The sequence below is a fragment of the Rhinatrema bivittatum genome, chromosome 17 (genome assembly GCF_901001135.1).
Source record: "Rhinatrema bivittatum chromosome 17, aRhiBiv1.1, whole genome shotgun sequence".
NCBI classification, from domain to species: domain Eukaryota; kingdom Metazoa; phylum Chordata; class Amphibia; order Gymnophiona; family Rhinatrematidae; genus Rhinatrema; species Rhinatrema bivittatum.
This window is the reverse complement of record NC_042631.1, coordinates 16,536,017-16,563,585: the sequence shown is the minus strand read 5'-3', so window position 1 is coordinate 16,563,585 and position 27,569 is coordinate 16,536,017. Positions and strand designations below refer to the sequence as shown.

Genomic DNA, 27,569 nt, shown 5'->3' with positions numbered 1-27,569 from the left:
CGCACTGGCACGCTCCAGGTTCCCCTGCCGCGTGACTTTATTTCTGCTATGGATAACGTGTACATTTTAAAACAAAGAAATAGAGACAAGTCAGCAGGTTTTTAAGGGTCAATGCTAACAGGGGGGAGGGGAGGCTCTTGAACTAGAGGGCTTTGGAAATCCTATCCCTTAACTGGGTGAACTTGACATGAACTGGGAAAACTAGCAATGGCATTGGCGTACATCCCTTGTAAAAATTTCCCCACCTACGTGATAGAAGTGGAATTTGCTTGCACATGCACACATGTACGTGTATCCAAGCTGTTTTATAACATGCGCTCATATACGTGCACCTGTGCACCTGAACGTCTGTTTAAAAGTTACCATCTTAATATTCTGCCTTAGTAAAACCATACTAGGAGAATTATAAAATGAAAAAACACATACAAAGCAAATATAGAAGACAATTAACATAAAATAGTTCAACAATTGCTACAAGCAAATCATTTTACAAAATAATTAAATAAAACACTTAAAACTAACCTGAAAGGTTTCAATCATGCACTAGAAGCAAACTTTGTGCATAGGCCAGGAAGCTGTAGGACTGGGGGTCATGATATGAAGCTTCAGTGAGGCGCGCTTGGGATGGAAGTGGAGGGCAGTGATGGGGTGATGGCGAGAGGTCATGTAAAAATCATAGGGGAGGAGATCTTGGTGTAGGGTTGCATTGTGGGAAGTTTTCCATGCTTCCTACCCAAAGTGGACCAATCTCAACTTGACAGACTGGGTTGGCCATTGTGGTCTTTTTCCTTTACTGTTACTGTGTTGTAAAGCCCTAACCTTAACCATGGAAAGGTCACTCAGAAATTCCAGTGCATAGATAATCACAAAACAAGAGTTCATATTGGAACAGGCACCACCCACCCATTAGAAATATAAAAAGAATAAAACTTCTGTTTACAGAACATTCATTTACTAAACCAAAATTAAAACTATATCCTCAGCTTTGTGATGGTGAGGGGACGAGGTATAGTAAAGGTCTCTGTCTGTCTTTTCAGCTACTGCTGCTGCTAGCAGAGCTTGGTAGCCTTCAGGAAGAGTTTTTAGTTAAAAGAGAACAGAATTAAGATAACTATTTTAACCATTCCTCACACCTTTTGAGGGCAATTTTCAAAAGCCATTTACCCAGGTAAAAGGACCTTTTTGAAAATTGCCCTCCCTGTATGCAGTTAAAGTTGTTCTACAATGCGTCTACTCATATTTGCATTTTCCTGAAGGCATTCCTGTTAGGCAACGACATTCATAGTTTTGCATTAACAAATTTCCCTGCATTGTTTTGGCTAGAAGTACCTTCAGAAAAAAGCAAAATTCAAATCTTTCCAGGGTACTCGTTTTCAAAGAGAAAGGATGCTTGTACTTTTCCTTTGAGAATTGGAGCAAACTCCACAGGTAAAGGTTCCCATGAACTTTGCACCTGCCTGCACAGTTTTAAAAATTGCCCCTTATATAGTCTAATCCTCTGAGAGATCCCTTAAACACTGCCAAGAAGAGAATTTGACATGATGGAAACCATCATAGAGATAAGAAGTACTCAGAAAATTCATCAAAGACAGATTTTGCAGGAAGTCAAGATGGCGGCAGATCGCGTTCTATGAGCATTTCTATCCTCCCCAGTGACTTTTCCCTCGGACCTTCCTCTAGAACTTGTCGGGTTTGCCATGGCTGAATCCAATGGACGCTCACATTACCTGAAGCTTTGCATCACTAAAAGGTGGTTCAGGTAGAGAAGGTCTGCCCCATCCCCTCAGGATCTTCAGCTTCACTGAGTCCAGCACCGAGAACACCCACAGTGCATCTGGATGATGTTCCTATGGGGGAGGGAGGGGGCTTGAAGAAAGTAGCGTTGGTTTGATGGTGCTTGTTTCTGGGATGGCTGATGTTACTGCCAAGCTGGCGGCATGAAAAGAGACAGATGAAGGATTCTTGAAGTCTAATCCTCTGAGCAATTGCCTACTTTGACCCAAGCTGGTAAGAAGATTTTCACCTTGGTTAGGCCATCAGGTTTTACTTTAAAGGCCATTTGAGATGCAATGGGGCTGGGCAATGGCTGTGATGTCTCAAATTATCCCTTTAGTGGAGAGTACTTTTGCTTTGGAGAATCGTATGCAGTCTTTGGAGAACTTTATATCTGAGATTCTGTCTTGTTACTGATTTACAAGATAGTGTGGGCTATTTAAGGATGTACAAAAATCGTTGGTCAAAGATACTATCTATTTGTCTAATAGACTCTAAAGAATATATTAGGAGGAGGATCATTCGATTTATTAATTTTCCTAAGCTGCCAAAAATAGCAGCTAAAGAGATGTTTAAGCAGTTTCTATTGGAAATTCTCAAAGTTCCTGATCAGTCTTTTCCTCCTCTGTCAAAGGTATAATGTCTTCATCCTATTGAGGAAGAAGAGGTAGTTGAAGGAGAACAGATCTGCTCCCTATTTCTGGACATTACTACTTTACTGGAAACCTCAAACAATGGGTTGGCTCAGCCCTCGACTTTAATATCTGGCTCGAGGCAGATAGAGATTGGCTCTTGCGGCTTTGGTTTATTCATCGCAGTGAACTCTACTTGCAGCACAGGATCACTGTATATCCAGATGTCTCAAAACAGACGCAGAAAAAGTGCAAGCAGTTTTTGTATGAGATCTAGATTTTTGCAACTAGATGGACTTTTTTCCTGAAATTTCTATGTAAATGCTTTTATAAAGTATCAAGGTAATTCCTATTTTTTTCCCCAAACGGAATCAGCTTTATTTCTTTTTAAGTGATAAGTCTGTTTAAAATTGGCCCTATATCTCTCTCTCTCTGCTTCTTTTCATATGTAATCTATGCCTTGCTTTCAATTGTGCTAATGCTCCATGGATATGTTGCATGTGTGCTTTTTTTCCCCCTTTATTCTTTTATCCCTGTGGATTTTGTATTTGACTTCCCTGTAATTGTGGTCGTGTAGTTTGAGCATTGCACATCAATTTTTTTTTTCCCTATTTAATTTGTAGTTTCTGCTCTGAATATTTTCCTTGAGTTTTGTAGTTTGAAAATATATAAAAAAAAAAAAGAAAGAAAGAAAAGAAAATTCATCAATGTGCCAACACTATCATCAATCAAATCCAGTTCTTTAGGAAAGAAAGAAAGAGGCATTAGTAACACTTAGAAGAACATGGATTCATGCACAATAGTAAGAAACAGAATACAACCCTCACACATTCTGTCAAAGACTTAATGGGGCGTTCTCATGAGGAGATAGGGAAAGTAAATAATGTAAATGAAAAGTTTGCTGAGTTATCCACAGAAGAAACCACTGTAAAGGACAGAATTAATTTTCCCAGGAAAACACTGGCTAAAACCTGAGCTCACTGGAATAGCAGACATAATTTAACATATTTATAGCTACATAAATCCAGGGTAGTGCAATGCCAGGACCGGATGTACAGTGGGCCTGACCAGAAATGATTTGTTCTATATCAGCTCTGCATTTTTCTGTACAGCACATCTTGGGTTTTAAGTGCTTCCAGAAGTTAACATTTTTGTTTTCACTTAATGCATGGCACTAGGAACAGAAATCTACCAAAAATATTTTACTTTAGCAAGAAAGATGAAATACAAATCTTTTATTTTGATCATAAATAAAGCTGTATTTGCCTCTTGTTCCAACACCCCCATATTTAAAATTGCTGCTCACTTCGTCTTTTTAACAGAGTTTAGATGGAAATTAAAAATAGTGATGTTATATAAAAAATATACACAGCAGGAAACTACTTGTAGATTATAAGAAGTGACAGATCTGTTAGATACAGCCATTAGGCATGTTACAAAATAAACTTCTTTAAAAAGTGGGATAAAATAGAATAAACAGGATGGGATAGAATAAATAGGGTTCAATATCTCACAACCTATTTTATCTTACATATACATAACCAGACATCTGGATATATACAAATAGAAAGATACACATATATATTCACTCACACACATACTCATATAAATGCAAACATGCACACACACACACACTCATGTATTCAGTTCAGGTTGTCAGAGCTTTTATTGGTTCAACAAAAGAATCTGGTAAAGATATTATGCATGAGATTTTGAAACCATGTCACCTCTTCAGATGTGCTGTGAAGAAGATACCTATGCAGACTCATAATCTCATATGCACACTCATGTGAAAACATATTCACAGGCCAGATTAAGGCCAACTGATGCCCTAAGCACAGCCCAACAACGGTGCCCCCTCAGCCCTTCCATTGTTTACCTGACCAGACATTAAAGACTCAATAAGTGCTGAAGGTGAAATAAGAGATTAAATTCAGTGTTCTTCCAGGCCAGGCCCCACAGCTATATTAAATATAAATTTTATAAAAATTTTATTTAACACTAAATAGCAGTCAGCAATATAAGCAAATTATTTACTTATAACTAGGGGGTCAACAGAAAAAATTAAGTTTTCAACACTCTGGAGAGAGAGAGAGACTCTGTATAGAAATGAATGTCACTTTCTATTTATATCAATGTAAGAGGGGGTACGTTGGGGACGGTGGTTTTTCATATACAGTCAGAGGTATGAACAGCAAAGTTGACATCACTGAAGATTTTCTGTCGTTTGAATCAATGAAACATACAAGAGGAGTTGATTATTAAATGCACTCTAACTTCAAACAAGCTAGGTAGAGAGTGTGTCAAGCTAGGTAGAGAGCACATTGTACAAATCAACTCCTCTTGTACCTTTCATCAATTCAAATGACAGTAAATCTTCAGTAATGTCAACATTGCTGTTTGTACCTCTGACTGTGTATGTAAAACCACTTCCCCAAACCCCAGATCAACTTAAAAGTAACCCCTCTTACAATGGTATAAATAAATAGAGAGTGACTGATTTCCATACAGAGGCGTTCTCTCTCTGTCTCGCAGGTGCAATGAATTGCTTATGTGAATTGGGAGCAGGGTAATTAGCCTAACCATGCCCCTTTTTGTTATTGGGGGTCCTATATATTTATAGCATTTTGATAAATCTAGGGGTCTATATTCTCATACATGGAGAAGGTCTATATTTTGAAACATGCCCATCCTTATCCTTAGCTTAATTCCCTTCTAAGATGACTTGGCTATATCTGTAAATAATTTGTTTTACTTGTAAAGAATATGCTGTAGCAGCATATACATGGCTCAAATTCCATTTATCTATTTGTTCAAGATGCTATCTGTGATACTACCCTATTCTTAATCTTTATCATTGCCCTAAAGGTTTACACTGCACCTCTCAGATGTTCAAAACTCTCTGGGCTCCTCCTAATTCATTAGTATTTAACTGTACTGGGTACCCTATGTGGAAAAATTATTTAAGGAGCTATTTAGCTAATGTGAAGAACTTTATAAGCAATAGAAATTAGTGGAACAAAGATAATCACCAATATAGCTAGTGTACTTGCTTCACATAAGCCCTGTAAGTTCTGAGAATAAATATGCCAGTTTTCTTAGCTTGCTTGTAACAAGAAACAATGATGAGATCAGATATATTAATGAACAGTTACACATGAGGCTAACTGTGCCGATATCATGGAAAACAGGACACCAGTAACCTGACTACATGTACGGTTGCTGATGTGCTCAGAACAGATAGTGGGGGGTCTCACCAAATGACAAGAACATATGGGAGTAGCCCAGAGAAGAAACTGGGACATAGGTAAATAAAACTAGCATAAAAGACCAAAGTCTAGACAGACTTGTTAGATCAGAGAAAGAACAGATCACAAGAAAAGCTTGCTGGATATTACAGTGATTAATGAAGAGACTGATTAACTGTTCCTGATCTCCAGCACGTATGTTTCTGATTTTCCAAGATTATATGACTCACACTAGAAACTGTGAGAAGTACTTTTGTATATATTAATGCAAAATCTAAATCTTGTATGCTTTCATTGATTATTCTCATTCAGCCTAAGAGTCGCTACACCCTGCTGCTGCACCTGCACCCAATGTATATAATATCAAAATGGTAATTCTAATTTATTTTTGTTATATCAATTTTCAACATGTCACCAAACCGATTTATAATAAAAACATCATTCACATTAAAACAATCAAGTAAAATTAAAAAATTATAATAAAACTGATCTACAACGTACTCACTGCAATTAGTTTTCCTCTGTACCTGTTGTAACCCTAACCTGTGCTAACACGCTTTGAAAGTTCGGGTTGGAAAAGTGTGATATAAATAAATAATGATGACGATGAAATGAATTAGCAACCTAGAAGCCAAGTTAGATAACAGCTTCTTCTGCAGAACAAGGAATGTAATTCAGGAGGCAATATTCAAAAGTTTATGTGGGTAAAATACTGCCCTTAATTACAGGTAAAAGTGGGCCACATATTTCAATGCAGATGCAAAGTACATAAGTAGAAAAGCACTTGGGTTCATTTTCAGTGGGAAAGTTGGCGGCTAGATTTAGCTGCTCCATTGGATTTTTGAAGCGATATTGATACTGCCACTGGATGTGTGATTGGGCAGGGTGGGTTAGGTATGTTTTTGAGTGGGAGGGCCTTTTTGGAATTGGGTCGTAAATAGTTGTGTAAAGATGTACAAGTCAGAAATACAATATGTGCTGTGTGACAACTGGTTAAACTGGAAGGGAGAGGAACCTGCTTGAGCCACAGGGAGAAAAAGAAAAATGCCGCTCTCAGGGGCAGCTGAGAGCAGAGAGGCAGAGGGAGGGCCAAGTCCTGCTGGGGGGAGAGCAGGGGAGCGTTTCCCTGCTGTAGTGGGCACTGAAGGAGCTGCTCACAGCTGTTCCAGGATCCCAAAGGCTGGAGGGAGTGGCTGCATTTACCCACACATTCGGAAAGCCTGTCAAAGGGAAAAAAAACACAACAGCTAAGTAATCAGAGATTTCTTCGGAGAGGGTACATGTGACAGGGAAGTCTTGTGCCCTTCCCTGTCTGTGTGAGTAGAGGGATAGGTCTGGAAGAGAGGAGGCATAATCCCTACTAACCCTACCAGGGTTCCCCCGAAATTCTGACTCCACTGCATTTCCTAAGGCAGGTTTGTGCTGCCGAAAGAAGTGCATTAAGGAGCTGTGAACAAGTTGGGAACAGAACCAGCAGCCGGAGACAGGTGAGCTGGGCGAGGAGTGCGCATTAAAGAGGAGGAGAAATAAAATCCCAGCTTGCCCCCAGCCTCTCCAGCATCGGTCCCCAAATTGTGCTTCTGTGCGCATCAGACAATATTTGATGCCTTTATTTTTCCTTTTGGGTACCAAATCTTGCCTTATTCGGGCAAATGGCTACTGTTATAAATGTTGATCAGCTTCTAAGTGAATGAACCATTGCTGAGCCAGCAGCTTTGGCAGAGTCAGCGAGTTTGCGCCTCGCTATTACATTTTATGTTACAAGCTGTTTCACGTTGTAAGAATTCATTCTCCCCAGCTGTAATATTTGAATATTTACTAGTAAACGTTTGCAGTCTCTTGCCCAGAGAGTGTCCCTGTACCTAAATCCGTGGAATGGGAGGGGAAATATTACTGCCTAGGAGAAAGCTGTGGGGAGATCAGGGTATGGTATTGAGCTTCTGGGACCCCGACTTTCCCTTTCAAGGCAAGCAAACCTGCATAAATGTATGTGGTAGCCAACATCCCTTTGGCACTGGGAAATTTAAACTACCTCAGAGGGGGGGTTACACTTCAGTTGGCTTTGAAAATTGGTGCCTGTCATAACATTAGCCCCATAGAGTTCCATTTAGAAGCAGTTATTTATCTGATAGCAAACCTTTAATACATACTAGAGCCTACTTATGCTAATGTCAGGTTCCCGTCAAGAAGGCCTCCCCATGGTAGTGTGGGCCAAAGATAGTTCTAGACCTCTCACCATCCGGAACTAGCCCAGGGCTGGTCTAGCACTATTAAGGAGTAGCTGTTGAGTTTACTAGTAAAAGGTCCTAGTCCAAAATCAAGCTAGTGGTCGCCGTCCCATTTCAGAATAAGCCACCTCTGTGCAGAGGCAAGGCCTGGGTTCCAAGCATAGAGCCAGGTAACCTTCAAATTGCCAAGAACAGCTTCCTGGTTCCCAGCTATCACTTTTCAAGGCCAAAAACCCAATCAGATTTCACAGGGAAATGGTTTTTTTGGACCCAGTATCAGACTCATTCCCTTCAGCTCCTCAGCTTTCCCTCTGCTGAAGGTTTAAGCCCAGAGCACTGGGAATGCTCCCCCTCCCCAAACAATTCCCAGTTCAAAACCCAGCCAGTTTCTAGACCCAACAGGTGAACAATGCTTTTCCAAAGAGCCAGATAAGAAGCTAAGAAAAATATCCACACAGCAAATGAGGGGTTAGACATCTCTCCACAATCATTAAAACTCACAAGTGCAGTGAAACAATACTGAAAGTTTAAACCACGATTTTTCTCTCAAAAAGATGCAGGGATCATAACTCTTAGCCTAGCTAGCATCAGCCCGACTGCATGTAATTATTTACCCCCCTGAAATTGCATTAAGAGAAAAATTGTTAAAAAAATATGTAAACATTGATATTGATGCACTAAACTAAGAAAAATGTTGCAAACTTGGTTTTGTATGCCAAAATGGGAACTAATACACACGCTTTCCCATTTTAGCTCGAAAAGCTGAGGGCCTGATTTACTACGGCTTTTCTCCCATTCTGGGTCTATGGGAAAAAACGAGACCCTGAGTTTGTAATCTTTTTCACCTTTACAAAGTAATAAAATTGCATGCAGTTTTCCATATGCGCAAAAATGCACTCTAATTATCAATGAGCTGCTAAGGTACGTTACATGCAAAATTTGCTTTGCTGGACAAATTTTGCTAGAAAAAGATCTGTTTATCAGAAGTATGGCAAATGTTTTTGCACAATTAAGCATAGCTCGTTTGCATGTATAGAAAAATAGCACATGAAAAACGCACACACAAATATGTTCACATTAATATATGAGCCTTATTGTTTAAAAGCAAAAAAAAGGAAAAAAAAAAAAAGATCACCCAAAAGGACAGAAGACACGGGCTGTTGACTCAATTATGCTTCAGAGGTGAAATTCCCGACAGATAACGCACTTTATTTAAAATATCCACGGTCATGGCACTTCAATAATGTAGGACATCTCACGGAGTAGCTGCTCACCTCCAAAACAGTTCAGAGTTTTAATGCTGTTGCTGTAATCATCCCTCCACTGAAAACATTTAAATCCATTCAGCTAAAAACCGTTCCATTTTGGAGTTGAGCGACTACTTCATAGCTCATGAAATCTGAAATAGCAGAGGTTGATGGCCTGAAACTTCAAGGTAAACTACTTACGGGACAGTAGAATTGGACATGTTTTTAAGCTTTATTTTCCTGCTGCTCCACTTGGCATCATTAATTCCCTGAATTCCTTCGTTGTTATTGCAGCTGCCTTAATGTGGTAGGATCCATGCAGAATTGCCTTGGCATAGTTCAGTTACTATGACAACAAAATTCTGTAAACCCTTCCATGAAACATAATAGTAACCTAGATTAACAAGAAGACAATGATTTATTACAAAAGTACAAAATGCTGTATTTTTAATGAAAAACAAAATGATATTCCTCTTCCTTTGTCATTTTTGGCACATCAGGTGCTCTCCATTATGCGTGAGCAGACAGAGTGCAGCTAACCCACATCAAACTGTTCTATGTAATATTTTTATTACCAAATGAATCGAAGCAGGGCTTTGGTTATAATTGTGCCCATGCATTACCCACAGCTGTAATCAAATTACAAGTATGCTCAATTGTTAGCATTCTACATCAGAGTGACATGAGGAAAGTTATTTTGTTTGCTAATGACAACATCAAGGGCGTTATAGCATGCATCTTTGTGTTTAATGTTTACTCATGCTACTTCCATAGAATTGTAAATATGCACCAAACAGAATTATAAAAATTAAAAAAAAAAAAAGTCTGATCTGTGCTTTGAGTGGACTTCAGCTGAAGTGAGACCTGAAAACCACTTTGCTCTGTCCACAGGTTTACAGATTTCTGCTGCTATTCCGTCCTGCATTACGCAGGATTATGGTCCCTATACGTGGAGAAGCTGATTTTTTAGGTTTCATTATTAGATTTAACGAGTATTTATTGTTGCTATAAGCTCATTAATAGCTGCTGTGCTCTCTAGATATTCTTGTGAATTGAGATTATGATTTCAATGGTTTTTACCCCCTGTTAGATGGGAAATTCCTGACTTTGGGTTAATTAGTATCTGGGGGCTATATATTAGACTAACTTCTGTGACCTTGGCTGTTAGATTTGCAATACTGTTTTTCTTTGCTTTGTATTAATTACATGTAGTACCTTACTTTGATTGCTTTTATAGCAAAGTAAGTCATAACTTTTAATAGTAATGAGCAAGAGAGAGAGGTAAGAAGCGAGAGGAAAGAACTAAGACAGCAGCAAAACCAGATCAGAAATGTAATCTGACCAGAAACAGTATGGAGCACGACCAGAACCAGAACTTGGGAATATATTTTGTTATCACTAGAAAAATGCTTTTATTTTCATATTGTTTACCTCATTTAGTTATAACACACAAATCGTTGCCAAGAAAGTTTCCTGAACTGGAATCCGAGAGAAAACACCACTTCAGATAAAAGACAAATCTTACAAGACATGCTCCTGATTGGCTGGCCTGACCTGCAATTTGCATATTGGATAGGGTGCCCTAATGAGTCAGACTGGATTTTTGATTGATCTAAGCAGGACATATATTTGGGGTTTGGCTCTGCATGAAAGTTTGAAGCAGAAGAAATTGAGGCTGGAACCCGCAAGGTAATGATGAAAAGAAACCAGTGGAAAAGAAAGAGTTTGACAGCAGTTAGATTCTGAGTCTGTACCATGCCGATGTCTTTATAACTATCCTTCTCTACAGTTTAAAATCCTTCTCTACAGTTTAAAATCTGTAAGCCTTTGAAGCAGATATGTTGAGAGCTGAAACACTGACTGGCAGTGTTGGGCTGCCCTTCCCGCCAGTACGACACTGCCCTTTTCCCGGGCAACATTGTGCGATGTGAATGCTGGCTGTTTCCCAAGCTAAGATGCCATATACCGGTACTTTCCATTAACTGGTCTTCAAGAAGCTAAAAGTGCCATAGTCTTTACATTAAACTTGTCCGGAGGAAGAGAAGCAGTCGATACATTGAGATAAAATTATGTGCAATAAAAAGCTTCCTTCAAAAGCTATTGTGGAGGTGGGAATAGTTTTTCGGGTGGAACTTCGCCTCCTTGGGTGATGGGGCACTCAGCGCCTGAGGACATCTGAGAGAATCCTAGCGCGGTACTTGATTCAGACGGGCAGGTTTGTCATTGCAATTCTGTGGAAGTCGACCCCTACCCTAGAACTGTGGCTCAAATAAGCACATGATACAGCTCTGACTCACATGCTTAATCACAATAAGATGTGGGGCAGCTACTGGAAGTATTGGGATAAAATGGATAAATGAATGTCTGACTGCTCTAGGTTCAGTTTGAGAGAGATATGTTTTTATGCAATAATATTTCGCTGTCATACGGTGCTAAAAACATTTGTTGCTATCTGTGTGGTGCTGGTAGATAATTAGATATATCCTTTTTGCTGTCTTGTGCTGGAGATAGTTACATGCTAGAACCATTTTCTGTTAGCATATTGACATTGCATTGGCCTGCATATAAATCCTCACGCTTGACTAGATATAATCCCTCACTTTCTTTTCTAGCTAATTTAGGGGGTTTGCGGCTCTTATATCTTGCAGATTTTTCGCTAAGCTTTGCTTATAGGCGTTTGTACTTTCAATTAGAAAAAAAAAAAAGTGCTTAAAAAATAGATTCTCTCATTACGTTTAACAATATGGTCTTTTCACAGCCAGGGGTGGAATGCTGAGAGGTCCAGGTCTTTACACCTTCACCCGGCTTGCTGACACACTTTCACACAGAAATGTATTTGCTTTGATATTTCGCCCGTTTACATTGTGTTCCGATATATCCTAGTTAATTTAGTACATTTTTACCTGAACACTTTTCCTTAAACACTGGAGACGGGTTGTAAAACAATAAACGGCATTCCCCCGTGAGACAGCATGCAAAGCTACTATTGGCTAGCTGAGATGGCAAGGCTATCCTTTTCCAAACCTAACCAATGGGAAGCATGCATCCAGAGTTTCCTTGCATCTCCCGCCTCCCACCATTTTTAGCATGGGAAGAGCACATTTAGGAGGTTAAGGGCTTCAAGCACGTCTGGCATCAAACTATGTACTGCAGTCCCAAGAGATTTTAAAGAAGCTGAATCAAAGCTGTCTATTCTTGCACTGATCTTCAAGATATGGGGGAAGGACATGAATCAGGGGGCATTTACAATCCTCCCAGGGCAACAGAAAACAGCAAACATCAATGTCTCTACAGAAATATCAATTACTGCTTAGATGTAATATTTTAGTGAACTGATTGAGAGCAAATTAACTTACTAAAGTCCCTTGAACTGATAAATGCCCCGTTTAAAACTTCAGCGGTACACTAAAAATAAACCATATGCAAAAAAGTTGTTAGTTTATACATAGTACAACAATTGTGACAATTTCTTTTATTGTAAATCAATGAAACAGCTAGCTCCTCTTGCACTTTTCTATTTTTATATATATATATTAATGCCAAACATTGCCTTTTAAATTGAAAGAAAACATGAAATGAGGAAGACGACATGGCTTCTGAGAATTGCTTCTCGGGTATGTTTCAGGGCAGCAGCTGTCGTGTCTGACCAGAATCCTAAGATGCAGTCACACCACACTGACGGGAAAGGCAAAAAATGTCACTCTAAGTCGGAGATGAAATCCTCTAGATTTTAATATCAGATTGAAAAACGAAAGCTTTGATGGTTTTGCCCAAAAGTACGAAATTTAAGAACTGGGTAAAATATTCTCAGTGGTTTTTTTGTGCAATGTCTTTTTACCTTTGAGAAATTACAGGACATAAATTGACTGAAGAGAAGGTGGACTGTTTCCAAACTGGGCAGGTTTCCCCCCACATTTTCCTACTTTTGCATGAAATTTAAATCTGGCCCTGGCCATTCTCTCCTACAGTAACACAGTCAAGTTGCATGATCCAGTAAGAACCTCAAAACCTGGCTCTTCCGGAAAGCATTCACACCAGTAAATAACCTCCCCCCCCCCCCCTCAACCCCCTTCCCCACAATTACATTCCCCACCCACCTACCCCCCACCCCTACCAGCCCCCCCCCCCCGCTACTGTACATAGTTAATTTAAATTCGAATTCATTCTGTAAAATGTCATGTTGTTAAGCATATTATATCTATAATACTATCTTATTTAACTATTACTTGTACCTAGCTTGTTATCCAATAAAGCTGTTACACTGTATCGGGTCATCACAAGGCTTGCCTTAGACCACTCGTTATATGTAAACCGATGTGATATGGCAAATCGAATGTCGGTATAGAAAAATAAATAAATAATAGATTTGAGATACGGGTGTTGTATGTGGCTAGCAAATAACATCTTACGCGAATTAGATAGCAAGGGACATGCGTTCCGGTCCAGTCATAAAACATGACAGCAGATAAAGATCAGACGGCTCAGCCAGTTTGCCCATCTACCTCTCCTTTTTGGCTTTCCTAGTCCCTTCCTCTCCCTCTGCACTCGTCCCATGCTCTCTTGAATTCTAATCCCATCCTCGGTCCTCATCTCCACCACCCCCACAGGGAGGCTATTTCACATGTAAAGAAATATTTCCTTAGGCTCTTCCAGAGGTGGCCTCTTTCCACCCTCATCCTATGACCCCTTGTTCCAGAGCCTCCTTTCTGTTGATAGAGCCCCACATCTTCCTGTTCTCCAGGATATAGTAGATAAAGTTGATTTAAAATGTTTATATTTCATTGAATGACAAAAAAATATATATATATCTGATGAGATTCCTGTTAGCAGACCAATTTTTCATTACTTCTAGTCTGAAGAAATTTAAAGATGTCTATAATTCTGACTGTAGTCTACATTAAATGGGCTTTCAACCCAAGGAAAAGCAGAATATACCACCTAAATTAAATTATAGTTACATATGTAACCCAGACCACTTCTTGGATTACTAATAAGTCCTGTAGCAGCCTAATACAGTTAGGGAAATAATTAGGGGAGTATCCATTCAGGGACAGCCCTTCTCCAGGGTATACATATTGAGGTCCTTCAACCTTTCCTCATAAGTCATGTGATGGAGACCACCCACCAATTTGGTCACCCTTCTCTGGTCCACCTCCATCCTGTTAATGTCCCTTTTGAGATATGGTCTCCAGAACTAAACTCAGTATTTCAGGTGAGGCCTCCCCAAGGTCCTGTACAAGGGGATTATCACCCTTTTCTTACTGGTTATTCCTCTCTCTATGCAGCCTAGCACTTTTCTGGCTTTAGCTATTGCCTTGTCACATTGCTTCACCATCTTCAGACTGCTAGACATGATCACCCCAAGGGTCCCTCTCTTGCTCCATGTACAACAGCCCTTCACCCCCATCACATACAGCTCTTTTGGACTTACCACACCCCAGATGCATGACTGTACTTCTTGGCATTGAATCCCAAATGCCATAACAAGCACTGTTCAAGCTTCCTTAAATCACATCTCATTCTCCTTCCAGCATGTCCACTTTGTTGCAGATCTTAATATCATCTGCAAATAGACAAACTTTACCTTCTATCCCTTCCGCAAGGTCGCTCACAAAGATGTTGAACTGGTCCCAACACCGATCCCTGTAGCACTCCGCTTAACACTGCTCTCTCTTCAGAGTAGGTTCCATTTACCATCACAAGCTGTCTTCTGTCTGTCAACCAGTTTGTAATCCGCGCCACCACCTTGGCACTCACTCTGAAGCTTCTCATTTTATTTACAAGCCTCCTGTGTGGGACCGAATCAAAAGCTTTGCTGAAATCCAAGTAGATCACATTGAGCGCTCTTCCTCGATCCAATTCTTTAGTCACCCAATAAAAAAAAAAAAATCACATTTGTCTGACAGGAACTTCCCCTGGTGAATCCATGCTGCCTCAGGTCCAGCAACCCACCTGACTCTAGATAGTGAACTATCCTTTCCTTCAGGAGAGTCTCTAATTTTCCCACCACCGAGGTGAGGCTAACCAGCCTGTAGTTTTCAACCTCCTCTCTGCTAGCACTCTTGTGGAGCAGGACTACCACCGCTCTTCTCCAATCATTCGGCACCACTCCCGTTTCCGGGGATCTATTGAACAGGTCATGCAATGGACCCATCAGCACATCTCTGAGCTCCCTCAGTATCCTGGGCTGAATTTCATCCAGCCCCATGGCCTTGTGCAATTTCAGTTTTCCTTCCCATATATTCTCTTCTGTAAACAGATTTTCATCTACCCCATTTCCACCTACGGTCTTGTCAACCAGCAAAGGTCCTTCTCCAGGGTCTTCTTTAGTGAACATCAAACTGAAGTATTTGTTTAATATTTCCACCATTTCTTCATCTCTCTCCATACACTGATCATTGTCACCCTTCAGTTTCATAATACCACTTCGGTCCTTTCTCTTATGTATCTGAAAAATAATTTGTCACCTCTTTGGCAATCCTTTCTTCCGCCTGACTTTTAGGTTTCTTGATTTTCTTCTTTATCTCCCTCAGTTTCACCAGATATTCTTCCCTGTGTTCCTCATTTTGGAATCCTGTTCTTTTTGCTTTGAGAACCAGATTGGTTTCTTATTTCTCTTACTTTTGTTTACTCATCTAACATATAGATGTGTTGCTCCTTTTAGTTTGAAATTCAAAATCCAGGTCTTTGTGTGACTTCTCTGCTTCCTATTTGTGATATCAAACCATAGCGTTTTATGATCACTAGTGCTGAGATGGCCTCCCACCCAGACATTAGAGACATTATTCCCATTAGTGAGCACCAAGTCAAATATTGCATCTTCCCTCATGGGTTCCATCACCATTTGTTTGAAGAGAGCCCTTGCGGGGCATCCACTCTCTCTCTGTTTCTGGTAGATTCCACAGAAGGGATTCTGCAGATTAAAATCTCCCACAATCAACACTTCTCCCTTCTTTCCCAGCTTCTGGATGTCTTTGACCAGATCTCTGTCGAGCTCTTCCGTTTGAGTCAGAGGCCTGTAAACCACTCCAGTAAAAATGGATGCACCATCATCGTTTTTTAGGACAGCCCATTATGCTTCTTCTCTTCCCCACATTCCTTGCAGTTCAGTTGCCTGGATATTATTTTTGACATAAAGAGCAACCCCTCCCCCTTTTCTGACCTCTCTGTCCTTCCTTATCTACTTATAGTTTGGTATGGCCGTATCCCACTCATGTCTCTGTGACCGCAACAATGTCCAGGTCCGCCTCCACCATTAGGGCCTGCGGGTCTGGGATTTTATTGCCCAAACTATGAGCATTTGTGGTCATCGCTTTCCAATTTCTCTCTCTTGATTTGTTGCATTTCCTAGTCACATTTTCTGCTTTTTTGAGTTGATAGGTTTTGTTATTTTTCTTCTCCCACTTTCTGTATTGCACGTCAATTTTATTGGCCATTTCCTGCCACCCCCCATTTTTTAGTTTAAATGCCTAATAATATATGATCTGAATTTCTCACTTAGCAGCCTCCTTCCTGCTACAGATATGCTAAGTCAGTCTAGTACTAGGAAAATAGTCTATAAAAATTAAAAATAAATAAAACAAAAAATATTCAGCCACTGGGACTTTGCAAAGTTAGCCAGAAACTGATCCAGCAGTGGCAGGCTTAAAGTCAACCAGATAACTTTATCCAGCTAACTTTAGAACTATTCTATGGCATGACCAACGTTAGGCAGATAACTAAGATCCAGCTAACTTAACTGCACTCCAAAGCAACCTTGGAACGTACCTATGTTATCCAGTTAAAATGTAGCCAGATAATGAGTTAAATGCCCAAAATATTCAAAAGTCACCATTTAGCCAGATAACTCACACGTTATCCAGCTTAATTCCATTGAATATGGACCCCTTAATGTATTATAAACATTTTGCCCATTGCCTTAAAGCTATGAAAATCAAAACATCTATACATTTTTTTTTTTAACATAATTCCACAGTTGTGGTACTTGGACACTTCACAACTATATTTAGTGGAAAAGGAGGTGAGAAGCCCATGCATATTTAATTCTCCAAGGTCAAAGAGTTGGTGTAAGCATCCTAATTCTGAAGCTGATATTCTAGCTATTCCACCAACCTTCCTCCTACACAGAACTTTAGTTTGAGGAAAGGATATTGTAAAAAAAAAAAAAAAAACCAACTATGTACAGATGCCTGAGAAAATTCCAGAAACGATAGCTGTACTCCGCTCTATTTTAATGTAGACCATTCTTCTTGTATTCTCATACCTATAAATACAGAAATGTACTGCCTCTGGAAGATAATGGGTCAAAGAGTTCTTGGGAATTAACGCTTCTGTTCCTTTGACATTCTTCTCATGAAGTAGAAGTTGTATATGACCTGCAGGTGATATAAACAATGCTACCGTATCTGCTGGCACATTTCTTTCTACAATGCGTGTGTATATCCCTTAGGCCCAGATCTTCTGTGTCTTGTTTTTGTGCTAGCAATCAGAAAAGACGACAGCACAATGCCTCGTTTACTTTCGTAGCTGCAATAATGAACTTGAAAGATGACTGTGCTTAAAATTAAATTTCTAGCGCAAAAATCAGCATAGGATCATGAAAGAAGCAGGATTGCATATACCCATGTGAGCGAGGGTTCAGAGTGTAACTCACAGAAACTAAGGACCAAAACAAGGTTCAGCCATCTAGACATGAAACATGGCAGAGTCTTCCCATCTCAGAGACTTTACCCTCACGTCCTGGCATCTAATTATTCTCTGTGTTTCTCCCAGGGTTTTCCAGATTCTGTTACCACTTTGGTTCAAACGTTTCTTCTGGGAGGACTATTTTATTAATGCACCACCCTTTCTGTGAAGAAATGTTTGTTACTCCTGACTCTACACCCTGGGAACTTCTTACCATGACCTTTTGTTCTACAATACTTTTCCTCTGAAAAAAAAAAAGTCTGATTCTTGTGCATTATTTATACCTTTCAAGTTTTTAATATCTCAATCATATCTCCCCCCTCTCAGCTCTCCGAGAGAGAGAGAAAGAGAGAGATGGGGGAGCTGATATCTAATTTCTTAGGGCATCTGCTGAAGACTGTACACTATTTTGAGAGCCTTTATTTCAGGATTGCTTGTTCGCTGTCCGTAGTACTGCTGGTTTGTACATTTTCACAGCATCACAGACAGAGAAGCAAAGAAAGAAGGGGGCCGGCGCCATTTCAAACTGGGACACACTGGAGCAGAAGCAGATGAGGACAGATTGCCGCTGCCCAATTGGACTACTGGAACCCCCGTGGATGGAGTAAGATGCTTTGAAGGGGTGAAGATATAGGTGAAAGCCCGGGGGAGGGAGGGGAGATTAATGTTTTTATTTTGATGGTGATGAAGGGGGAGGGGGGGCTGCTTGTTGGAATCACTGCAGATTATTATAGGAGGTATCTCCCCCTACGTTAGCCCTGCTGTGCCATCCACCTTCCTGTTTACCTGTACTTCCAAGGCCACAACATCCTTGACTCATTCCGCACTGACCTGATTGAAGACAGTCACAAGTGTACTGTTAGGTTTTGACTGGATCACCACCCACAGTGAGTTTGACCTTTTATTTCCATTATCTAGCATGGCAGCTAGACTATTTTATTCAGGCTGCTATAAACGAAGATGGGGGATTTGGAATCACAAGCTTCGCCCCGGGTAGGAACATAAATGCAAGCAGAAACCTATCCATAGGTCATTGCTTTTTAGGCTCTGCTCCGGTCCCAGGCAGCGTTTTCTTCTCTCGCTGGCTCTGCAGTGACAGCAGTCCCTTTAGCAATGCAGTCCTTCCTCATAAAAGCCGGGAAAGGTTACACAAAGGGAACGCATCCAGTCAAGAATAATCGATGTTTACAAGTCCTGCTTTTGTACTTCACAATCAGAAATCAAAATTCCAGGCCAAATAGCCTTTATCTACCATGTCCCCTGTTTCCCTGCTCTTGTACGATGAGAGTTACCTTATGTGAGGCCTATTTAGTGCCACTTAAATTGCTTACAGTGTCTGCTATAATTCACTCATAAAAATCAATGCGACTCAGGTTTTATTCAGAGATTTCATAAAGCTTGGTTGCATTCTACTCTTAATGCTCAAACAGTGAATGAAGAGAGCAGGAAGTAGGTGCCTAGCTGCAGTACAGATGTCAATAAAAGTGTATTTGAATCAGTATGGACGTTTCTATAGATGTAAAGGGGGTCCTAATTCAGCCCTTTGCTAAACGGCTGAAAAAATAAAAAGGCGGCAGTGGCCTTAGCTGGTCATACCAGGGGTCTCAATCAGATCCTGCCCTTGTCTAGGGAGGAGTGATGCTTCCCACTGGGAGGGGTCATTGGAGCAGGAGGACTTAAGAGAAGAACTTGGAGGATTCCAGACCTTGAAGTCCGGATGCTTCCCTCTGCAGGGAAGGCCTGAGGCGAGGACATTGTGCCAGGAGATTTCTGGAGAAGGGTGACAGTCTGGACTAGAGAAGGTACTGGAGGCTGAAGCCAGAGTATTGAAGGAAAAAAAGCTTGAGACAGTGACTCGAAGAGGAATTTCCATATAGGAATTCATCTAAGAGGAGAGATTTACTTGAAGGAAAAAAAAATATCTGTCTTACCAAACAGGGGGAAAAAAAAAAAAAAAAGTCCCTATACTTGTGAGCTGATGTTTGGGCTGAGCTGGATTTTTGTGGACAGGACATGGACGTTATTTTATGTGCTGTTAATGGACTTTGTTACCTGCTCATTTCCACCAGTAGAGACCATGGGGATAATATTCATTAAGCCAGTGAGCAGACAAGTTATCGAGCTACAGTTAGCTGGATAATGTCCCACTGAACATCCACGATTTCAGTTACCCCCCTAACTGTAACTGGATAGCTTTAAATATAACTGGATCTTCTTTTGAATATTGCCGGTTAGGTATAAAATTATTCAGCTACAATGAGCCGGATAACTTTAGACTTAACCAGCTATATTCAAAATAATATTATCCAGTTAAGTGGCAAACCTTTGAGCAGGGAGGGGTAACTGGCCCAAATACAATGCTTCTCCTTCCCTCCCACCTTTATCTTGGCCAAGCCTGCAATTTCCTCCTAAACCCCCTTCTCTCGCTTTTTGAAGAAAAATGTCGGGACCAGTGCTGGTCTTGGCCTCTCTACCTACCTCCCACTCCCTGGTCCGATTCAGTTTCTTAAATGTTTAACTCTCCAGGACCCTCTCACCCTCCCCCCACCCCCACACACCTTACCTCCCCACTCTCCCTGTGCCTTAATTTTAACTGAAACTTCAGCCCGGATCGCAGTAGCGGCCTAACACGATCCAGGCCTGGCGTTTCTGCCATCACTAGGCAACTACACTGGAAGGGGTTGGGGGGGGGGGGGGAATTAAAGTTGGCTCTTTGGAGGTCAGGTGGGAGGGAGGAGGGAGGAGGGGGCTAGCAATTCCTCACTTAGCTGGCTACATTCTTTTGAATACAGCCTGTTAAGTCTAAAGTTATCCTGAAACAGGTTCTTGGATAGCTTCAGACTATTAAACTGCTATCAATAGGGAGTAGTAGCTTGGGATCTTCTTAGTGTTTGGGTACTTGCTAGGATCTTATGGCCTGCATTGGCCACTGTTGGAAACAGGATGCTGGGCTTGATGGACCCCTTGGTCTGACCCAGTATGGCATGTTCTTATGTTCAGGCCTACTCTCAGACACGTCTAGAGTTAGCTGGATAAATTAAGTTAACTCCAAATACTGGAATTAGCCGGATATCTTATTTGGCTTGCTCGACCCCACCCTAGAATGCCCCCAACAGCCCCATGCTTATTCGGCTCAATCTTAACCAGATAGTGACTTATCCGGCTAACTTTTAGCTAGATAAGCAAGGGAAATTTTCAGAACTAGTCATCTAGATGAAAAACTTGTATTTGTCTAAATGACTTTGAATATTGACCTCTATTTTTGAACAACAATTGAGAGTGTCTGCTTGGTGGTTTTTGAAGTGACTGTGCGGAGAGCAGAAGAGCCCTAGCGTGAAGAAAACCCTCAGGGCCTTGAAAACTAGATCTTTTCCCCCCCTCTCTTGGTGGGAATCCCAGAAGGTCACGTGGCTGTGCCTGATAAGTAACCCTCACTGTGTGACACCCCCCCCCCCTACCCAAGAGCCGACCAGAATGGAGACTACATCGGCACAGAGTTGTGGAGCCAGTTATGAAAATAGAAAACCATGTGCAGAGTTCATACGTAGGTTGGAAATAATTTATAACTCTAATATATGCAGAATCATTAAACAAATAATGTGAATAGGGCCAATATATTTTTTTACTTCAGACATTTTCGTTTGAAAAAACAATTTAAAAAATTTTTGGAGTATATTGTATAGTGCTTGCATGCATGCTATGCTGTTATAATTGAATATTCAAATTTAACAGTGCTTTGTATTATTGCACTGCACTCTTATCTGCTCTCATGTCTGTTTAATAGTAATGATAAACCCACTAAGTGTGTGAGCAAATTCTATGCTAATAGGCAGCAAGCATGCAACCAGTTCCGAACTGAATGTACCCCAGTGTCCTAGCAAATAAAAGCTACCAGTGGGAGGATCTGTATGTTTATGGGAGTGCAGTATCCATCTATTTTATAGCTTCTACGAAGAGGTGGAAAAATGAAAGCTGCCCTTAGGGGAGGACACAAAAGCTCGTTTCAAGCTTCGTTGACTTCTTGGTTTGCAGAGACTCTCTGTACATCACCCTGCTCTACGTGGGAGGAGCCTGTGTAGATTTTCCATGGCATAACATGGTTATTGCTCAACTAGTTTCAGCCCACAATGAATTAGATGATCAGTCAATTCCCTGCCAAGGAATAACAAAGCAACACAGTGTACTATCCCTCAACTTTAAGTAATTGGGCTTTTACTTATAAAACACTATAATTTAACTGAATAAACTAATCTGTGTTTCAGTGGGAAAAACTGTACGAAGAGCATTTTGGGGGTTGCTGTAGCATGGAAGTACTGAATATTATAGTATGAAAGATTCCCTGTAGAGACTGTTACATGCTAGAAAAGAGTCCTGTGCATTAAGATTTTTCTCATTGACATGGGGGGTGGGGGTGGAATTTTTGAATTGAAGGTGCATGTACACACATAAATTTCAAAGAAAAACTGCTCGGACATGATCCTTTTCAAATTTAGCTGCTAGCAAGCCTTTTTTCCCCAGCAGTTCAGGCCGGTACCTTGTATTGGCATCGCTATCCCTATGCCCGGTCAGGAAGATCCTTAAGGAAACGCCCCCATGGAAGCCTTGCCCCCTGCAACCAGCGGCAGAACTTATGGTGCAGTCCTCCCTTCCGCCAGCAGGAGGAGTAAGAGCATCACTCTTACCTGCTGCTCTCTGATGTCTGAATGCAGTCAGTAAAGGAAGCAGCGGCAGCAGGTGAGACGTGCTGGCTGCTCTTCTGTTCCCCATGGATGGAAAGGGGTAGGATCACAAGTTGGGGAGGGGGCAGAGAGAAGCACCAGAGTGGGAGGGGATATAAATAAAATAAAAAGCATGGAGAGTGTGGAGGGGAGAGACACCAGTGTGTGTGTATTGGGGGGGGGGGGGGGAAAGAGGGAAAGAAAGATGTACTGGTGGAGGAGGCAGAGGTGTTAACCATGGGTGGAATTCAGGAGCCTGTGCCCCTCACTCTGGCCCCCAACCCTAGAAGCAGGGTCATGACCCATCTCTGAGTCAGCTCCTTAAAGGTGCATCAGTTAAAGGGTCTGGAGGCATTGCAATCACTCCCAGTACATGATCCTCTGTGCCTTTAAGAGGGATAACTTGTATGGAAAACATCGCTGCCCTTGGTCCAGACATGTAAAAAGTCTGAGGCCATAACCTAATTATTTGCCATTCCCCCACCCCCCCTAGCCCCTTCAAAGTACAAGATTGGCTGGGTGGAAAGCTCTTCAGCAGTAGCTGCCTCAATCACAGAGGGAGAGGGAGAAAGAGCAGAGGCAGGCCAGGGAGAGAGTGAAGAGACAGGAGATAGAGTGGTCACTTTTGTAGCCACTGCTATGACCGGCCATATAGAATGGGATAAGGGATGAGGTAGGGGGATGGCCTCGGTGCCTATCCATGGTCACATTGCCCCCCCCCCCCCTCCCCAAAAAAAAAAAAAATTAAGTTCTGGCTATGCCCCTGGGGGAGGGAGTTGAAGCAACTAGGGATTGCTCCTGCCTCTTTCTACACTGGAGACCCCAGAGAAGTAAGCGGGATCTGGGGATGCCTCAGCCATGGCTTATTGGCAGAGAGGCCCCTTTTATTTATACGCAAACTTTTTGGAGTAAGTCGATTTTTGGTTCGTTCTAGTCATAACAAATGGAAAAAATGTACTTTTTTGTTACATACAAAATGTTCATTTGAAACAAATGTACCTCCCTAGTGCAGGTAACTGGGTCAGACCAGAATGTGGACCCACTGCAAAAGTGTGTTTAATTTTTACTTGAATGTTAGAAAATTGCCTCTAAAACGACATTATCTCATGGTTACTCTAAAACATTTTCAAATGATTTCACCCAAGAAACTATAAGCAGTCGCCTGGGTAAAAATCAGCTGCTAAGAATTTCCCTTTGGCACTTTTGTCTGTGCTGCAAAGGGGGTCGGGCTAGCAAGAAACACGTGGGAATTTCATCTTGCTGTGCCCGCGCATGCCCGATGGCACCAGCTTTACACCTGCTGGGAAGCAGCTGCAAAGTCCACGAGTATGGAAGGAAGTACTCCTGGTGCCAGCTGGCCCACAACTTTTCACAGGGAAACTCTGTGGGGACCGTTCCTTTAAATGTGCTTGCAGGCTTGTGTGTGTATGCGAACCAAACAGCTGCAAGAAAAAGAAGGCTGAGCAGTAGGATCCTAATAAAAAGTACTTTCTATTCAGTAGCACTGAACAGAAAGTACTTAGAGGACTGTAAGATCAAACAACTTGCAAAAACCTCTGGGGAGGAAATGTGCAAGAGGAATTCTAAAAAAGAAAGGCTGAACGGTCAAGCCGAACTCTCAGTTTTTTATTAAGGCACCGGAATAAGCCACGTACTTTAAAGAAAATAGAGGGCTTCACAGGAAAAATGGTCTCTCTTGTTTTATTCCTTGTTGCATTTTTTTTTTAATTTTGTTTAACACACAAAATGCATTTTTATGTGCACATACATAATGAATAGGTTTGTGCGCATTGATATGATTTTAGAAAAGCCAAAAAAACAGAAGTGGAAAGATGGGGTTTTTTTGGCTTTTCTTGATATGATTTCGTACAGAAATTACGAGATAAAACAATTAACAGCTGGATCTATCTGGCAGGATGAAAGTACACGTCTGACAATACAGGGAATAAATTAATAAGTAGTAACAGACTAGCCCTACTACCCTCAGCTGTAGAACTCCTCCACCCCACTCGCATGGAGCTGAGAGGTTGTAAAGATGCCCCCCGCCTGCCTGAGGAGGGATGTTTAGATAGCCTGGAGGGCGGAAAGCCATTTTGGAAAGGGGAAGGGGTCCCAGTGGGCCAGATATAAAAATACAAAAAAACCCCCCAAAAACGATGATTGGGTGATCTATTCTAAGATATTCTACCCTTCCCCCACCCGCTAACTGACCCTCTAATATCCCACTGTGCCCTGAAAATCCTAACACCTCAATATGCTCTCTAATCTACTGTCAGTCTCTACTGCACCCAACAATTCCCTGCCACCTGTAAAAATAAAAAAAAAATCTTATACCTCCTGTTTTTATCCTAACCAGAGTCAAGAATAAACACAGCTTGTGACTTAATCAGCTCCTATTGCTGGGATTTGTAGTCAGTCTAGACAAATCACAATTGCTACTTGGGAAATACATCAAATTAGATCAATTAGTTAAAGAGTAATTGTGCGTACTTTAGCACAGCAGGATTAAATAAAGCTAATTTTCAATCACGAACTAATTGATATATTCCCTATGTAGTAATTGTGGTTTGTCTAGACTGATCAGAAATCCCAGCAGTGGGAATTGATCAATTAGGTCATCGTGTGTGTTTATTCTTGTCTCTGGGTAGACTAAACACAGCTGGTATGGAAGTTTGAATTTTTGAAAGGTTTTCAGAAAATGTCTAGTTGTGGGGTGGGGTCACAGAGCAGACTGCTAGTGAATTGGGGGAACAGTGTGGTGCTGTTGAGCTGGTGGGTTAAGGGCTTCGGGATGCACAGTGGGTTGGTGAGTACAGGGGGGAGGGGTTACTTGTGGGTTCAGGTACTTTAAGGTATGTGAGGGTTTTGGAAGGCAAAGTGAGGATAGTTAGTGGATTGGGGCACAATGAGGTGCATTACTGGATTTAAAGGGTCAGTGAAGTATATTAGGGGTTTGGAGTGAGTCGGATATGTTCCTGGATTGAGGTAGTCAGTGGGGTATGTTACTAGTGGGCCTAGGGATTAGAAGAATATGTTACTGGGTTTATGGGTATAAAGGAAGCAAAAATGTGGCATGACCATATAAGTAATTTACAAAAATGTAAATAGTATACCCAAAAAAAAGGTGAAAAAATTGGTATGTTCAAAGTAAACGCTGCACTCAGCAGAGAGGTAGTACTTAAAATATTCAGTGTCTTTTAGTTCATCATTACATGCCAATGAAAAAAAAACACTCTTCAAAAACAGACTTCAAAAAGTTAATGAATTTGTATTATCAAATCTCTATTAGCAAACTAAACACAACTTTTTTTTTTTTTTTGCAAAAGCCAAGTCATGAATGTGTGACATCGTACATAATGTGTCCCACAAATGGAATCGAAACCTATGTAAGTTGGAACCACTTATAAATCATTTGAAAAAAATGCCCCATATATTAGAACCATTTACAAACTACTTGGCAAAGCACCCCAAATCACTTGAAAAAGTAACAAGGGTCCCTTCAGAGAAATATAATACAGAGAAAAATGATTTGAAACTGCCAAGCAGGTTGTGAATAGAATTAAAAATCCTCAAAGCTGCTATATAGGCAACTGCCCATTTAGGGAGTTGGGAAATAAAATATACATCAAACATTAGGGCAAACTTAGTCATGCTTAAAAGAAATAGTAGGTCCATTAGAGATCATAGTTAAATAGATTAAGAAGAATCACTTGTCATTTAGAGAAATTACTGCTTTATAACAGGAAGAGGAGAGTGAGTGATTTAGATCACATTTTTTGGTTTTCTGTAAACAGGGAGAGTTTGATTGGGAGCATCTTACTAGATCTATGTGGTAATTATTTCTGTTTGGTCTGGTTTACTTTTATACCCTAAGCAATAAGATTCTACAAAGAGAACCACACTAAACTACAATGCCTCAAATGTATAAGTAAATATTTATTGCACTCTGAAAGGATAATATAAATGACTCCATACTTCAAAGCAATAAGTGAGCAAGTAGATAGGACTGGAAAAACAGGAATTCTAGTGTGGAGGTAGAAGATTGGCTATACTATGAAATCTATCTTAATTGCAGGGCAGCAGAAGAAAAGCTAGGAACTTAGTCTGGTAGGTCTTTCTCATTTCTTTCAACGGGTACCAAAACCTCCAGTCTGCAGAAGGATGACAGGAAAACATCACATTGCCAGAGCCATCCCTACTGTTATTACTTCTGCTGCTATCCAGACAGATATCCTGATCTATGGTGAAGAAGTTGTTCAATGTGAAAGACATCTGCAGGTTGATTCCCAGAAAACAGAGGAGGTAGCAAGGCTGAAAAGTGTCCGGGAGAATGAGAACTAAACTGATGAAATGTTTTATTGAGGTATCAAAGATAGAAAACTCAACAAAAGGAAAGGTGAAAGTGGACCACAAGATGACAGCTGGATTCAGATTACTATGGCACACTCCAGTTTCCCTCAAGCTAAAAAAAAACCTAGTATGCAGCCCTAGAACCAGAAAAGGAGAAACCAACCCAAGAAAGGAAGAACAAAACCTTGTAAACCTCAGAGCTGCAGCTGAACAATCACTGCACCTAGAAAGCAGGTGGTTGGTGGCTCGCTTCTAAGGGCACAGGCATCCTTGTGCCAACCAGCCATATTGTCCTGGGAGGTGTGCTCTCTGCTGGGTGCCAAGATCTGAGACAGAGACTGTCAAGAATCATGAATCCTACTATGTGATGCTGCTCATCCAGGTTGGTCCAAATGATACTGCTACTAACCACACCGATCTTACTGAAAATGACATCATGGCTTGGGAAAAGAAGGTAGAACAGATTGGCCCTTTATCCTTAACTAGAGGAAAGCTTGCATCCTGGAGATGAATAAATAGCTTCATAGATGGTGTCAACAGAAACATTTTGGCTTCCTGTGCCATGGGATAAATGTCCCAAGGACTTCTGAACAGAGATGGGCTCCAGCTGTTGAAGAAGCATCCACCCTCTAGAGACTGATTACATCTGGATTATTTATTTATGAATATTTTTAGCCTGCTGGTCCAA

The 27,569-nt window shown here is 41.0% G+C and overlaps 1 protein-coding gene across 1 annotated transcript in view; it reads right to left on the bottom strand.

Moving 5' to 3' along the window:
* The window catches only part of SPON1 (spondin 1), a 310,402-nt gene that overhangs the window by 242,953 nt on the left and 39,880 nt on the right, over positions 1-27,569 (bottom strand). The gene's annotated exons all lie outside the window — the stretch shown is intronic.